This window comes from Cyanistes caeruleus, unplaced genomic scaffold (assembly GCF_971803275.1).
Source record: "Cyanistes caeruleus unplaced genomic scaffold, bCyaCae1.hap1.1 HAP1_SCAFFOLD_101, whole genome shotgun sequence".
Lineage (NCBI taxonomy): Eukaryota > Metazoa > Chordata > Aves > Passeriformes > Paridae > Cyanistes > Cyanistes caeruleus.
Genome location: NW_028255903.1, coordinates 566,182 through 582,163, shown reverse-complemented (window position 1 = coordinate 582,163; position 15,982 = coordinate 566,182). Strand labels below are relative to the sequence as shown.

At 42.2% G+C, this 15,982-nt stretch overlaps 1 pseudogene; it reads left to right on the top strand.

The window, feature by feature from the left end:
* Nucleotides 1-13,461: 13,461 nt before the first annotated feature.
* Nucleotides 13,462-15,258, top strand: LOC147646327 (endogenous retrovirus group K member 8 Gag polyprotein-like; annotated as a pseudogene).
* The last annotated feature ends 724 nt before the right edge of the window (nucleotides 15,259-15,982 follow it).

Genomic DNA, 15,982 nt, shown 5'->3' with positions numbered 1-15,982 from the left:
TTCACTGAATTAGAAATATTAGACTCAACCATCAAGTCCTTGCAAAGAGAACAAATCCTAAATACCAAAACATAAACCAAAATTCTAAATTAATTCTAGATCAGCATCCATTCCAATTTCTAGTAAAAGAAACCTCTTGTGCTGTGTTTGTTCCTTTTCCTGCAGGGCCCAACAGGAAATTACAAACACGGTACATTTTTATTTTTTTTTTCCTAAGCGAAAAAGGTGAATTATGGATGCTAAATCTGAACCAGAGTGCCTGTAGTTATTACAGGCCACATAGCTCTCAGGCCTGACTGAGGGCTAGCCTGAGAAATTCATGAGAAGGAATTAAAACAATTCTCAGAGATACTAAACAGCCTTGCAGGTGTTGTTTTGCAGTCTTGTTTTCTCTTGCAGGAGAAGGCCAGGGGGGGTGATGGGCCCCCCCTGACCAATGATGGTGATGTAGTACTTTGTTAACCAATAAGAGTTTCCTTTCTGTACTTTTCCACGTATCTGTCTATAAGACAGGCCTGAAGCAATAAACCAGGGAATTCTTGTGTTGTGACTCCCTTGAGAGTCCATTGTCGTTCTTTAAAGCCGTTCCCAATTGGAACGACACCTAAGGAAGTTCAAACTGCTGGCGGCTGATGGGAGTTTGTCTCCTCGCCAACAGCTGGCCATGTCTAAGAATTGACAGCAGTTTTAAGCACTGCAAAGTGAGATCAAGCTGTGAACAGCAGCTTAAGCCCTAAGGCTGGGAATTTCTTTGTCTCTTGGTTTGCTGGCTGTGAAAGGTAACTGAGCTCCAGCTGGCTTCCCGTCCCCGGCCCAGCCCATGCGGCCCGGGCAGGGGCTGGGCTGGGCCTGCCGCGGCTCCCGGCCGGGAGATGGGGCCTGCGGGGCTTGCCCCGGGCTCTGGCCGGGCCAGGCCGCTCCCTGGCTCGGCTGCACTTTTTGCTGCGACTGAATTCACCACAGACTGCCCAGGAAAGAAAGAAAAAGCTCTTGAGCTGCGGCGGGCTGAGACAGTGACCACACTCTCCAGAGCAGCCATGAAGAATCTTCCAGCGCACACAGCTCCAGCCGCTGCTCCGGCAGAGATCACAGAACCATCTACAAAGCCTGGGCAAGATTTTAACCTTTTCATTACCCAGATGAGACTTGCAGATTAATCCTTTTACCCAGAGAGAGAAAAAGAGAGGAATCAACATGTAAAGAGACTTTATAAACTATTAGAGACAGTAAAGAAAAGAATTAAGCTTCAGAAGAGGTAGAGAATAAGGAGATGCTTTAATTAAGCTGAAATATTTTTCTGTTAAAGCTACGGGGATGGATAATAAGGTCCTGAAAAAACTCCTTTAATTCATGACAGGATATATTGGGAGGAATGGAGTGTTCAAAGTGTGGATTTTCAGCAAGAGGTGGAGTAATTGTGATACAGTGAGGTGCTGGAACAGAGCGGGGAGAAGTAATAGTTGAAGATTTGCGGCCTTGAGAGGCAAAGAGAAAACTTCTGTTTCCAGGGAAGCTCACAGAGACAGATGAAGAGAACTTCTGCCTTTGAATAAAGGTGTCATCCTTAAAATGACACCCCTAGACTCATTGACCCATACACACCTCAGAGTGATGTGAAATGGGAGGAGTGAACTGCTGACAGGATTTCTGGGCAGCTGGCATCAGAGAAATAGAAAACTATAACAGAAATAATTTTCCTGTGAAAAACTCCACAAATTAGCAGAAGAAGACTTCTGTTTCTCTACGAAGTCTGATGAAAAGACTCTAACAGGAATTGGGAGTGTTTTAAACACCAAAGCTCCAAAGTTTTTTGTCCCTATGTTATCATGTGAACAAGAGAATGGTTGGGTAGTGGGGGATAAAGGGGTTTTCTGGAGGTTTATTCTGGTGTTCTTATTCTTGTAGATTTGTTAATAAACTTTCTTTATTCCTTTGAAGTTTTAAGCCTGTTTTGCTCTTGTTCTAATCCCTATCTCACAGCAAAAAGTAACTACGTTTTCTAGTAGTTATTTAATTTCAGCTTTAAAACCATGTCAATGTCTCATCAAAATCCCACAAAATTCCACAAAAATCCACAAAATTCTACAAACATCCCAGAAAATCTCCACCAATTTCCACAAAAACTAAGAAGAATCCCTCAAATTCTTCAAATCTCCTCAAAATCCCACAGGATTCCTGAAAATTCCACAACATGCTAAAAAAATAGCACAAAATTCCGGAAATCTTCTCAAAACCCTACCAAATTCCTGCAATTTCTCACAAAATGTCCACAAATTTCCACAATAACCCTCAAAATTCTTAAAAAGACCCACAAAAGTACAAAAAATATCCCACAAAATCCCCTAAATCTTCTCAAAACCCTACCAAATTCCAGAGACATCCCAAAAAATCTAAACCAACTCCCACAAAATCTAAGAAAAGTCCTTCAAAATTTTTCAAGTCTCCTCAAAATTCCACAAAATTCTTTAAAAGCCCCACAAAATTCCAGAAAAATCCCACAGATTTCCGCAAAATCTAAGAAAAATCGCTCAAAATTCTTCAAGTCTCCTCAAAATGCCAAAAATCCCACAAAAATCCCACAAAATTCTGAAAATATCCCACAAAATCTACTCAATATCCCACAAAATTCCTAAAACATCAAACTGAATCTCCATAAATCTCACAAAATCTCCACCAATTCCCTCAAAATCTAAGAAAAATCCCTCCAAATTCTTCAAATTTCCTCAAAATCCTACAAAATTCCAGAAAATTTCACAAAATTCCAAAAAAATCCCACAAAATTCCAGAAACATGCCACAGAATTCTTAAAATTTTCTTAAAATACCAAAAATTCCAGAAATATCTCACAAAATCTCCACCAATTCCCTCAAAATTCTACCAAATTCCATAAACACCCCACAAAATCCACAAAAAATTCCTCAAAATCTAAGAAAAATCCCTCAAAATTTTTTTCGAATTTCCTCACAATCCCACAAAATTCCAGAAAAATCCCATAAAATCCCCAGAAATTCTCACTAAATCTAAGAAAAGTCTCACAAAAATCTTCAAGTCTCTACACAAATCCCAGAAAATTCCAGAAACATACCACAGAATTCTTAAAATTTTCTTAAAATCTAAGAAAAGTCCAGAAACATCTCACAAAATCTCCACCAATTCCATCAAAATCTAAGAAACATCCTTCAAAATTTTTAGAATTTCCTCAAAATCTTACAAAATTCCAGAAAATTTCCCAAAATTTCAAAAAAACCCCAACAAATTCCAGAAGCATCCCAGAAAATTCTTTGAATTTTCTCAAAATCTCACAAAATTCCAGAATAATCCCACAAAATTCTTGACACAGCCCACAAAATCTCCACAAATTTCCACAAAATTCCAGAAAAATCTCACTAAATTCTTCAAGTCTCCTCTAAATCCCACAAAATTCTTGAAAAGCCCTACAAAATTCAAGAAAAAAACCCAGAAAATTCCCTAAATGTTCTCAAAACCTGACCAAATTCCAGAAACTCCCACAAATTCACTAGAAATTTCCAGAAAATCTAAGAAAAAATCAATCAATATTCTTCAAGTCTTTCAAAATCCCACAAAATTCAAGTAAAAGCATCACAAAAATCCCTAAATCTTCTCAAAATCCCACCAAATTCCAGAAACATCCTGCAAATTGTCCACAAATTTCCACAAAATCTAAGAAAAATCCTTTAAAATTCCTCAAGTCTAGATAAAATTTCACAAAATTCTTTAAAAACCCCACAAAATTCCACTATCCTCAAAATCCCACAAAAAATGCCAAAAAATTTCAGAAACATCCCACTGAATTCTTAAAATTTTCTCAAAATATCAAAAAAATCCAGACTAATCTTACAAAATTCACTAAATCTTCTCAAAATCTCACAAAATTCCAGAAACACCCACAAAATTCTGAAAATCCCTCAAAATCTCACAAGTTTCTTGAAAAAACCCACAAAATTCCCTAAATCTTCTCAAATACCTATCAAATTTTAGAAACATCTCACAAAATCTCCATCAATTCCTACAAAATTCCAGAAAAATCCCTCAAAATTCTTCAAATCTCCTCAAAATCCCACAAATCTTACAAAAATCTCACAAAATTCCGTAAATATCCCACAAAGTCTACTCAATATCCCACAAAATTCCAAAAACATCAAACAAAATTCCAGAAACATCTCACAAAATCTCCAATTCTTTCAAAATCTAAGAAAAATCTCACAAAAATCTTCAAATTTCCTCAAAATCCTACAAAATTTCAGAAAATTTCACAAAATTCTAAAAAATCCCACAAAATTCCAGAAGCATCACAGAAAATTCTTTAAATTTTCTCAAAGTCCCACAAATCTCCAGAATAATCCCACAAAATTCCTGAAATCTTCCCAAAACCCAACCAAATTCTAGAAGCATCCCACAAAAGCTCAACAAATTTCCACAAAATCTAAGAAAAATCACTCAAAATTCTTAAAGTCTCCTCAAAATCCCACAAATCCCACAAATATCTCACAAAATTCTGAAAATATCCCACAAAATCTACTCAATATCCCACAAAATTCCTAAAACATCAAACTGAATCTCCATAAATCTCGCAAAATCTCCACCAATTCCCTCAAAATCTAAGAAAAATCCTTCAAAATTTTTAGAATTTCCTCAAAATCTTACAAAATTCCAGAAAATTTCCCAAAATTCAAAAAAAACCCCAACAAATTCCAGAAGCATCCCAGAAAATTCTTTAAATTTTCTCAAAATCCCACAAAATTCCAGAATAATCCCACAAAATTCTTGACACAGCCCACAAAATCTCCACAAATTTCCACAAAATCTAAGAAAAATCTCACTAAATTCTTCAAGTCTCCTCTAAATCCCACAAAATTCTTGAAAAGCCCCACAAAATTCAAGAAAAAATCCCAGAAAATTCCCTAAATGTTCTCAAAACCTGACCAAATTTCAGAAACTCCCACAAAATCACTAGAAATTTCCACAAAATCTAAGAAAAATCAATCAATATTCTTCAAGTCTTTCAAAATCCCACAAAATTCAAGTAAAAGCATCACAAAATTTCCTAAATCTTCTCAAAATCCCACCAAATTCCAGAAACATCCTGCAAATTGTCCACAAATTTCCACAAAATCTAAGAAAAATCCTTTAAAATTCCTCAAGTCTAGATAAAATTTCACAAAATTCTTTAAAAACCCCACAAAATTCCACTATCCTCAAAATCCCACAAAAAATGCCAAAAAATTTCAGAAACATCCCACTGAATTCTTAAAATTTTCTCAAAATATCAAAAAAATCCAGACTAATCTTAGAAAATTCACTAAATCTTCTCAAAATCTCACAAAATTCCAGAAACACCCACAAAATTCTGAAAATCCCTCAAAATCTCACAAGTTTCTTGAAAAAACCCATAGAATTCCCTAAATCTTCTCAAATACCTATCAAATTTTAGAAACATCTCACAAAATCTCCATCAATTCCTACAAAATTCCAGAAAAATCCCTCAAAATTCTTCAAGTCTCCTCAAAATCCCACAAATCTTACAAAAATCTCACAAAATTCCATAAATATCCCACAAAGTCTACTCAATATCCCACAAAATTCCAAAAACATCAAACAAAATTCCAGAAATATCTCACAAAATCTCCAATTCTTTCAAAATCTAAGAAAAATCTCACAAAAATCTTCAAATTTCCTCAAAATCCTACAAAATTTCAGAAAATTTCACAAAATTCCAAAAAATCCCACAAAATTCCAGAAGCATCACAGAAAATTCTTTAAATTTTCTCAAAGTCCCACAAATCTCCAGAATAATCCCACAAAATTCCTGAAATCTTCTCAAAACCCAACCAAATTCTAGAAGCATCCCACAAAAGCTCAACAAATTTCCACAAAATCTAAGAAAAATCACTCAAAATTCTTAAAGTCTCCTCAAAATCCCACAAATCCCACAAAAATCTCACAAAATTCTGAAAATATCCCACAAAATCTACTCAATATCCCACAAAATTCCTAAAACATCAAACTGAATCTCCATAAATCTCACAAAATCTCCACCAATTCCCTCAAAATCTAAGAAAAATCCCTCCAAATTCTTCAAATTTCCTCAAAATCCTACAAAATTCCAGAAAAATTCACAAAATTCCAAAAAAATCCCACAAAATTCCAGAAACATACCACAGAATTCTTAAAATTTTCTTAAAATACCAAAAATTCCAGAAACATCTAACAAAATCTCCACCAATTCCCTCAAAATTCTACCAAATTCCATAAACATCCCACAAAATCCACAAAAAATTCCTCAAAATCTAAGAAAAATCCCTCAAAATTTTTTTCAAATTTCCTCACAATCCCACAAAATTCCAGAAAAATCCCACAAAATCCCCATAAATTCTGACTAAATCTAAGAAAAGTCTCACAAAATTCTTCAAGTCTCTTCACAAATCCCACAAAATTCCAGAAACATACCACAGAATTCTTAAAATTTTCTTAAAATCTCAAAAAGTCCAGAAACATCTCACAAAATCTCCACCAATTCCCCCAAAATCTAAGAAACATCCCTCAAAATTTTTCAAATTTCCTCAAAATCTTACAAAATTTCAGAAAATTTCCCAAAATTCAAAAAAAACCCCAACAAATTCCAGAAGCATCCTAGAAAATTCTTTAAATTTTCTCAAAATCTCACAAAATTCCAGAATAATCCCACAAAATTCTTGACACAGCCCACAAAATCTCCACAAATTTCCACAAAATCTAAGAAAAATCTCATAAAATTCTTCAAGTCTCCTCCAAATCCCACAAAATTCCAGAAAAATCCCACAAAATTCCAGTAAAATCTGATGAAATTGTTGGCATTCAGGAACACAGATGATTTTTCCCCATGGCTGCTGTGGGGAGTGTGGCCATTATCTGAGCACAAAGCTGCAAGCTGCTATCTTTCCCTGCCTTTAGTGGCAGCCTGTGGTGAAACTGAGCAGCGGCACAAAGTGCAGGCCAGGCAGGGAGCGGCCTGGCCCGGCAGCCCCGCTGTGCAAGGCCCAGCCAAGCCTCTGAGAAGGGGCTCCTGGCACTTGCCAGTCTCCATCCTCCCCGGGAAGCGCAGAGCTGCGGCCAGCCCCGCTCCCCTCCCGTGGCCTTGGCTGGCCTGGGGGGAAGGAGGCTGAAGCCGAGCCCTGCTACCTCTTCAAAAGGCGCAAAGCAAAGAGAGCCAAGAGAAATTGCCGGCCTTAGGGCTTCAAGTGCTGTTCCCAGCTTGATGGCACTTTGCAATGGGCAAAACTGCTGGCACTTCTCAGCAATGGCCTCTTATGGGCCAGGAGAAAAACTCCTCTCAGCCTCCAGCAGCTTCAACTTCCTTAGGTGTTTGTTTTTTGAAATGTCAATCCATAAGACGTGACATTTTGAGAAAATGTAGGAAATTTTGTGGGAATTTTGTGGAAGTTTCTGGAATTTCTCTGGAATTTTGTGGGATTTTTGTGGAATTTGGTGTATTTTTTGTGGAATTTTGTGGGATATTGCAGAGATTTATGGAATTTTGTGGAAGTTTTGTGGAATTTTGTGGGATTTTGAGGTGATTTAGGGAATTTTGTGGAGTTTTTCTGGAATTTTGTTGGACTTTGAGATAATTTACAGAATTTAGTTAAGGTTTTTTGTAGGGTGCATTTTATGGACTATTTGTGGAATTTTTCAAAGTTTTCAGGAATTTTGTGGAATTTTCTGAAATTTTGTGGGATTTTGAGGAGAATTTAAGAATTTTGAGGGATTTTTGTTGGATGTTGTGGGAATTTGAAGAGATTCAGGGAATTTTGTTGGGTTTTTTGTGGAATTTTGTGCATTTTTTCAAGAATTTTGTGGGATTTAAGGAAAAATTAAAGCATTATGGGGTTTTTCCAGTACTTTTTGTGGAATTCTTCTGCAATTTCGTGGATTTTTTTGGCAATTTGTGAGATTTAAACAAAGTTTAGGGAATTTTGTGGGATTTTTCTGCCATTTTATGGGATTTTTGTGGGAATTTTGTCAGATTTTACTGGAATTTTGTGGGATTTTTTTATTAATGGAGAAGACAATGAATATTTTGCCAAACCTCGTTTCAAACAACAATACATCAATCAGCACGACAGAAAAGAAGAAAAGAAAATCTTCCCCAGTTAGAACAGAGCCAGAGTCCCACCATTTTTCCCTCCACTTTTATTTCTTTTCTCCATTTAGAGGCAAACCTTCCATCTCCAAAAGCTTCCATCTCTCACTTCCTGATGCCGTTTGCCACCCTTTAGCCTCGACCCCCACGGATCTGAGTGCTGTCCATGTGGGGCTGGGGATGCTCAGCCTGGAAAGAGAAGGGGCTGGGGAGGCCTCCCTGCAGCTCTAGGAAAGATGGGCACAGAGAGGAGAAGGCTTTCAACTGCAGGAGTGAGCTTGAAGTTGGATCTAATGCAGCTGCTCTTTTCCACTCAGGCTGCTGGGCCACTGGCCCAGGCTGGGCACAGAGGCTGGGGATGCTCCATCCTTGGCAACATCCAAGGCCAGCTGGGAGCAGGGCTCTGAGCAACCTGTTCTGGGGGAAGATTGCTCAGCTTGGAACAAGATGGTCTTTAGGCTCCCTTCCAAGCCCAAGCACCCAGGGATTCCATCATTCTAGCATCTCCCTTGTCCACTTCAGCCTGGGCCTGGGCTCCTGGCACTGATGTCACAGTGCACGCTCCAGCTAGAACTTCCAGCATCCAGCAACGGCCACAACACAACCCTTGGCTCCTTGTGTCAGCACGCTCTTCACCCTGCTCCAGGCCTACCCCTGTCACCTTGTTGTCACCTGCTCCCTCATACCCCCAGCAGTCCCAAAAGCTCCTCGTTGAGTGCATTTTGCTCTCCATCCCTGCAGGATGTCTGCATTTGCTCCAAAGAAGGTATGGTACTATTCCACGGAGGTGGACGCCCCGCAGCTGCATGGCTGGGCTGGAGCTGTGTGGGATAGTGTGGGAAAGGGACCCCACTGGGAGATTTTGCTACCTCTGCAGGCTGGCACAGACACAGAGGAGGAGATGGAGGTGGATACACAGATGGATACGGACGAGAAAATGGAAGTGGATGGAGAGAACACCAGAGAGGAAGAGATGGATGTGGATGAGACAGAGGAAGAAATGGAGGTGGACGTGGAAGACAATATTGAGGAGATGGATATTGATGTAGAAGACGAGGAGGAGGACATGGTGTTGGGATGAAGAGCGATGCCAGCAGCAGAACAGGCAGGTGCTCCCCACAGGCAGAGTGGGTCCCCTGCTGCCAGCCTGGGGCTGGGCTGGGCACTCCCTGCTCAGGGACACGCTAGCCCATGCACTGGATTCTGCTGGCCATCCCTGGCTTGGCCTGGGCTTGCTTTGGGCCACACAAGCCCTGTTCCAGTGCCTGGGCCACAGCCCCCAGCCCCAGCCAGCCTCACTTCTGGCAGCAGAGTCCCACTGTGCCAGTGTCCCAGCCTGGCAGCACATGGAACACCCCTCCATGCCTGACTGCACTGACCGTGCTACTTGTTTTTCTTCCAGGACTGAGGCACATCACGGACACAGATGCCACGCTGCTGTATATACGTTTTACAGTTGTTGTGTTCTGATAGATGTTTTAGAGTTTGCTTAAGTGTTCTGTAAATACATTTCATGTAGTTTTGTTAGATATGTTCTTAGGTAAATAGGTTCTATAGTTTGTTGTTGTTGTTGTTACCAAGGCTTGGATGTCCCTGCGGGAGCTGGCACAGCCACCCCAGGAGTGGGCTCCCTGTGCACAGGGGGTCCCACTGTCAGAGCTCACCCTCTCCTTGCAGTTTCTCTGCACACACTTGGTAGCTGGAGGGGCAAATCCCAGTGGGACCTGTCCCATGGCATCCCACATGGGAGCAGGGCTCAGCCTCATCCATGGCTCTTCCCTGGCTAGCCCCAGGGCTAAGGAGGCTGCCCTGGGCTGCGGGCAGCCTGCTTCCTGGGCACCCTGAGGGGCTGGAGCCAGCCTGGAGGGAGCCTCAGCACAGGGGCCTCTGGCCCACATGCACCAAGATTTCCTTTGGAAACCCCCTCTCTCACCACACTCTGCTACAAGCACAACATCAATTGTTCCTCCTAGTTAAAGGGGAGACCTTAATTGGCACAAATTTGTCCCTTGGACTTTCTAGCACAGCAAATGTCAGCACTTGTAATCCCTGTTCTGCACTCCCTGCTCGGGCATCAAAACATTGGAACCTGCCAGAACATCTTGAATTAGCACCAACCTGCAGAGGGCTACAGGGGGAGAACAACCCCCAACCACACAGGGACATTGATGGGCTGGGGCAGAGCTGAAACTAAAGTATTTTAATGCCAAGAGACAGGATTTTTTATTGCTGAATTCATTCTCCCAGGACAAGAATGAAAGCTTTCAGTCTCCTCACCTGCCACACGTCTATTGCCAAGGTTTGCTTCTGGGTTACGACTGATTTTTATTCATCTCTTCACAACTCTGATGCTCTTCCTGCCTAAGGTGCAGAGATGATATTTCAGCTATTTCAGAGCCAGGTGAGCTCAGCACAGCTTGTGCAACACGCAGAATTTCCAGACCCACAGATTCAGGCCATGCAAACTGATACTTTTTCATCTCTGTGCAAAGATCACTGCAAGGATGTCAGTGATGTGCCACACACTGCTCAGAGCTGTCCCTTCTATCCAGCTCTCCCCAGTCACTTCACACACTTCACTCCAAGCACTTTCTGATAGAGTTCAGTAGCACATGGGATTTCATCCTGGCTTTTCTTCCTTTTCTCCTGAGCTGTCTCCAGACACAGTGTGTGGGCACTGCAGCAGCATGAACGTGGCACCTCCCTGACACTGAGATTCATGTCACAACTTTTCATCCAAAGCAGCAAAGAAATGATTCCCACTGGCTCCCACACGGCTCCCTGGCAAGTTGTGCTGCTGCAGCTCCAGCACCAGCCCTGGTGCACAGCAATTTCAGGAGGAGACACACCAAAGGAATCAGCCATTCCCAGAGAAGAAACATCTGTTTGCATGGCCCAAATCCCCACAACACTGCAGACTGTGGTGACCCTGCACACTCTGCATTTGCACTTCAGCCTCTGTGCCTCACTTTTCCTCTCACTAAAGTCCCCTCAGTTTCCCTCATGCTCACATTCCCAAGAGAATTCAAAGCAGCATTAGGAGCAGGGATAGATGATGGGAGCTGTCCCAAGGCTCAACAAAATTTCTCAGGCCTGACAATTCTAGCCAAGGACAGAGGAAAAACCTGCATGGAAGAGGTGTGAAATCAAAGCAGTCATCAAATTTAGGTAGAATGAGAGAAGCTGAAGAGCTTTTCAATGTTTGCAACAAGATTAGCAGCTCCAGGCACAGGAGGGATGCGACATTTTCCCCACTGTAACAACTCTGGGATGCAAATTGCATCTCAAATCCTTCTCCCCAGCTCTGGGACTTGTTCAGCCACCAACATGGTGCTGAATTTTTCAAGCAAAGTGGAAGCTGGTCAGAGAGGTGGCTTGCAAATCCAAATCACAGAGGACAGCTTGGAAGCAGCAGCCAGAGCCAAGAGAGGCAGAGCCTGGCCCTGGGGTGCAGCACAGCCACACAACACATGCCTGAAACTCTGAGAAATGAAAGAATTTACCACAGGAGATACAGAAGGTACCTGATGGAATCCCTGCCTCCTTCATGATGCATCAGCATGCTGGAGAACACAAGGATGAAGATTAGAGCACCTTCTGCTGCTGCTGCTTCCATCTCCTGAGTCAAGTCTCACCAAAATCTCTCACTCTTGGGCATTCCCAAAGCCTCAGATTCACTCAGTCCTTGCAGGATTTCAGTGCTGAGGAACATGATGGGAGATAAAGGCACTTGCAGACACCAGAGATGCATTTTCTGCCTGAGGTGCATTTCACTGCCCAGCGTAGCTCCTCTAAAACCATTCCAATCAGCCCCTTGGACAGCACCAAGCCAGCAGCAGAACATCAGCGCCTGAAAATGCTTGGAAATGCCATTCTTTGAGATTTCTCTCCAGCTCTCCCATTTCATGGTGCCATTGCAGGGCTTTATCCCATCACTCAGCACTTGCAGCAAGTCTTGGCAACCAGCTTCAAATGGATTTGTAGTGCTGAGCAAATAAGAGGCAATTTGACTTTGTCTCCAGTGAATGAAATTTCACCTCAATCAGATGAACTCTGTGTTCTGTGATTGGCCATGTATAGAGCAATGGCTAGCTAGCAAAGGTCATGTTCCCATGCAGCAATTAGCTGAGAAAGAATTAAATAACAATAGAGTACCGTTGGTTTGAGATGTTGGAAGGTCAGAAAGACCTTGGTGATAACTGTGAACTGAGAACAGGACACTGTGATCAGAAGAATGAGAATTCAGCACAAATGAGAGACCACAAGAATGTGGGACTAGGTGGAGTCAAGCTTAAATGAAATATCCAAGAATGAGCTTGCTTTTGCACTATGTATGAGCCTAATTATTGATGCTATATAAGTGGTTTTAGAGTTATCAATAAATGAGACTTGCTGATCATTCATATTGAGTGCTGCATTTCTCCCGCCGAACTCATCAAATGGCGCCTGAACAACAGGGACCTTTGGGACCTTTGGAACCTTTGGGACCTTTGGGACCTTTGGAACCTTTGGAACCTTTGGGACCTTTGGAGCCTTTGGGGCCTTTGGGACCTTTGGAACCTTTGGGACCTTTGGGACCTTTGGGACATTTGGGACCTTTGGGACCTTAAAAAGGAGTTGGAGTTGGCCAAGGGAGTTGGTGTCAGGGGATGGGTCCTCTGCAGCAAGGACGGTGAAACGCAACAGCTGTGCCGCGTTCCAGGCAACCTCACAGGAGAGTCCTGATCACACAGCAACGGTGCCGCGCCACAGGCGACCTCAGAGGAGAGTCCTGCCGTAACGTGCTGCCGAAACCTTGTAGGGGCTGCAACAGCGCTGACGGTAAGATGGAAAGGCAAGCAGCATATGATTTATTTACCTGCTTTTTAGAAAAGTGACAGGTTAAAGACTTTGATTTGCGCAAGGAGCTCACTCGACTTCTTGCTTATGGGTATGCTCAGGGTTGTTTTCAGAATCGCCATACAGTCCATGAATTAAATGAGTGGCGAAAATTTGGAGATAAATTGTGGGAAGCTACTTTAGATGATGATAAAACTGCTAAAAAATTGAGAAAACTGTGGCGGACAGTTCATAATGTTCTTTTGCAGTATCAGGCTGAACAGGCAGCTGCCACAAAAGCATCTGCACCTATGTCAAAAAATAGATTATTAGAGGGAATTAATGAGTGTCCATTGCCACCCGCCACGAACACAGTAATCTTGACCCCCCCCACGCAGTCACTGACCCCTGCTGCCGCTGCTAATCCTTTTGTGCCATCTCCAATTCCTTCACCTACTAACCTTGATTCTGGAACGGAGCCTTCGGCACCGTTACCATCCTCCCCTATGGAAAATAAATCTGTCCCTGGGGTAGGGCGTGAGTTAGGTGAGGCTATTGCACGGGAAAGAAGGGAGACATGGGCTGCATTAGCACGGAATATTTTGCAAGAGGGAGATCAGGAAATAGCAGATGCTGTATTGGAAATAGCATGTCCTGTAACCTTTGCACCGATGCAAGGGGGAGGAATACAAGCTCCAATTACAGCTTTAGATTGGAAATGGTTATCACAGTTGCGATCTACAGTCAGTCAGTTTGGAGTGACCAGTGAACCGGTTAGACAGATGATTGATTATTTGTGGGGCACACAGATTTTGCTGCCTGCAGATTGTAGGAGTATTATGAAATTGATTCTTAGTCAGCATCAGCAGTTGTTGTTTAATGCACACTGGCAAGCTTATTGCCAAGAAAGTGTAAATGTGGAAAGACAGGCAGGTGATCCACTGCATGGGCTAACTTTGGAAGAACTAATGGGATTAGGAGCATAGAGTCAAGTGGAAGCACAAGCTATTTTGGGACCAGATAAGTTGAGAGAAGGAATGCAGTTGGCACGAGCTGCATTTGATCGGATTAAGGAGCCAGGAGGTATTCCATCTTATATGGGTATTAAACAAGGGCGAGATGAGCCATTTGGAGCATTTATTGATAAAGCAGCTGCAGCTATAGAACAGGCAGGTGTTCCTGAATATATGAGGGAAGCATTATTAAAACAATGTGCATTACAGAATTGTAATCCAGCAACCAGGTCAGTTTTAAATTCCCTAAATGCTAATTGGACTATTGAGGAGGCATTAGAGAGGATGTCTAATATACCGGTGGGCTCACAGGCAATGTTAGCCCAGGCAATTAAAGAACTGGCATCAAATCAGAGTCAGGTTTTAGCAGCTCTTGCACCACTACAAGCAGCTACAACCAACAATGGCAGGATTCCAGCCTCCCGACTCAAATGTTTTTGCTGTGGCAACCTTGGACATATTCGGAAGGAATGTACTGTACCATCTGTTTGGTGCAATCAGTGTCGCTCCAATACCCACACTGATAGTGTTTGCCGCCGGAGATCGGGAAACGGGAAGGTCAGCGCGAGAAGCTGCCGCGCGAGGACACAAATAGCAGCTGCCAGAACATCAGTGCAACTTCCCTCCAGCCTGCCACAGCAGGGAGCCTCGGCCTGGACCTGGCAGCCTCAGTGACTGTGGATTTATTGACATCTCAGCCCTACAAGATTCCCACGGGAATTATGGGACCAGTGATAATAAATGGAAAAGCTGTGGGTGCAATAGTGTTGGGACGTTCATCTGCTAGTCTAATGGGATTGTTTATTTTACCTGGAGTAATTGATGTGGACTATTCTGGTGAAATATATATCATGGCATATACACTGGCACCACCAGCCAGAATTGATAAGGGACAGCAAATTGCACAACTGGTGTCAGTACCACAATATACCCATCAATTGACACCATTGCAAAATCAATTACAGGGTACAGGTGGATTTGGTTCTACAGGAGGACTTACATTGCTTACCCTGGGCTTAAACACTTGACCCAAGCGAAAAGTTGTTCCCAATTATAACGGAGAATCCCACCAATTAGAAGGACTATTGGATACTGGGACAGACTCAAGTATTGTTGCTCCACAGTATTGGCCCCAGGAATGGCCTTTGTTGTCCAGTATGGTTACTGTTACAGGGGTGGGAGGCTTAACTTTGGCAAAAAGGTCTCCTCAAATCCAGATTCAATTAGATGGGAAGGTCATCAGTTCTGTTTTGTCAATTGTTCCATTACCAGACAAGGTCCAATGTCTAATAGGGTGAGATATTTTGTCCCAAATTGGTGTTATTTTGACCAATGAGCACCCTTTAGAGTAGAGGCCATTGTTTGGATTTTCCCACTCCCATTTAAATGGATAATTCAGGAACCAGTATGGGTTGAACAGTGGCCTTTAAAAAGGGAAAGTCTGCAGCTAGCTCATCAATTAGTGCTGGAACAATATCAACAAGGACATTTAAAGTTGTCAACAAGTCCTTGGAATGCCCCTATTTTTGTAATTAAAAAGAAATCGGGGAAATATCGATTGCTGCACGACTTACGTGCACTAAATGAACAAATGGAGCCAATGGGGGCACTGCAATCTGTTTTGCCCAATCCTGCAATGTTGCCAAGAGATTGGCCCTTGTTAATAATTGATTTAGAGGACTGTTTTTTCACTATCTCACTGCATGAACAGGATACTTGCAGATTTGCTTTTACCTTGCCTTCATTAAATTGAGCAGAACCAGACAAGAGATTTGAATGGACAGTTTTACCACAGGGTATGCGTAATTCTCCTACCTTGTGCCAGCTTTATGTTGATAATGCTTTGCAGCCACTACGTGTTCGATGGCCTACAACCATTATTTATCACTATATGGATGACGTTCTTTTTGCTCAGTCACAACCTTTTGCAGATTAACAAGTTAAAGACATTCAAACACAACTACTTCAGAATGGACTGGTTGTTGCACCTGAGAAAATACAGCAGTCATCCCCA